The sequence below is a fragment of the Notothenia coriiceps genome, unplaced genomic scaffold, assembly GCF_000735185.1.
Source record: "Notothenia coriiceps isolate Sejong01 unplaced genomic scaffold, NC01 NC01_scaffold00011426, whole genome shotgun sequence".
Taxonomy (NCBI): Eukaryota; Metazoa; Chordata; class Actinopteri; order Perciformes; family Nototheniidae; genus Notothenia; species Notothenia coriiceps.
This window is the reverse complement of record NW_011344127.1, coordinates 1084-2507: the sequence shown is the minus strand read 5'-3', so window position 1 is coordinate 2507 and position 1424 is coordinate 1084. Positions and strand designations below refer to the sequence as shown.

The following is a 1424-nucleotide window of genomic DNA, read 5'->3' as shown; positions in this document are numbered from 1 at the left end:
GAGATGATGTTTCCAATCCACTTTATTTATATAGCACATTTTTTAAAACAGGGTTTGCCAAAGTGCTTCACAATGAACATAACATTATAACAAAATATCATATTACACGAATAAATAAAAGGCACATAAAGACTATGGACAGACAAATAGGTAGTGCATAGCTCAGACTGACTCGTAAGCGAGGGAAAAGAGGCGGGTCTTTAGGCGAGACTTAAAAGCTTGGATCAATGCCGCTGTTGGATTTTATTTGCAGCAACAGTATAATATTTTTTTGTACCAATTAAGGGGATTTGTTCAGCTACTTGCATCCCCAGCCAAATGCATTTTAGAAACCTTTCAGAATCTGCTCTTGTATTGATTTATTCTTGGTTCCTTCCAAGGTCCAGGCTGGACAGCAAATTTCAGGGAGTCTGGAGGGACGGCAGCTTCCCAAACGGCACCAGGGTGGGACAGCTCGTCGAGGAGCGGATCGGGGACGCAGGGAAGTGGCTGGGCCAACTTCACCGAGTTCCAGCCTTTCTCCGGGTGAGAAACACAAGCCTGCTGCTGACCCGAAAATACAAGTCTGCTGCTGGGACGATGTTCAAGAAAAAACACACATTTAAATTCCATGTCTTCTAAGTTACAGGTTAAATCGATGATATAGGTTTCACTACAAATGCATTTTCACTGCAGAAACTTTCCAGGGAACTAGAGTTAAGATAAGATGGAACTTTATTTATGTAAGGCATATATTAAACAACACTTAAAATACATGAAAGGTTAGGGAAAGGAAGGCAGGGTGTCCGCTGGGTCTTAAAGAGTATTAAAAGTTGGGTTATTTTTAGTTGTAGCGCATGGTGGATATGACACTTTTAGGTGGTGAAAAAAGGTCCCTATTCTGGGGGTTAGTGCTTTCCAAATGTTCAGGGGCAATAGATCTGTATTGTTGTATCTATTTGGAGTATTTCCAACTTGCTGACCCCCCCCTCTGTGTTCTCGTTGCGCTACAGCACAGAGAAGGAGCCCAGGTGCAGCTCCCCGGCGGCCTCGGACAGTAGCGCTGTAGAAAAACAAGCCAAACCAAACCAACAGAAAAGTGGTGAGTGTTTCCCTGACGACAACAACCGCTGTGTGTTGTTCCCAAACACAACAACAACAACCTCACTTCCTTTTTTATTGAGATTAACACACAACATGTACAAAAGCATTTAAAAAAAGAAAAATAACTAAAAGTACATAATAAAAAGAAAAATGTGAGCTACAAATAATAACAATAATACAGACAAACAGAAATATAATAAAAACAAAATAAACCCTAACCTCCCTCCCAGACATATAAACACACACACACACACACACACACACACACACACACACACACACACACACACACACACACACACACACACACACACACACACACACACAGGCCCTTTCTCATT

At 41.5% G+C, this 1424-nt stretch overlaps 1 long non-coding RNA gene across 1 annotated transcript; it reads left to right on the top strand.

Annotated features, from left to right (window-relative positions):
• Positions 1 to 351: 351 nt before the first annotated feature.
• LOC104946711 (uncharacterized) lies at positions 352 to 1049 on the top strand. Its single transcript, XR_798485.1, has 2 exons — positions 352 to 525; positions 993 to 1049. It is a non-coding gene; the product is annotated as an uncharacterized lncRNA (long non-coding RNA).
• Positions 1050 to 1424: the final 375 nt, after the last annotated feature.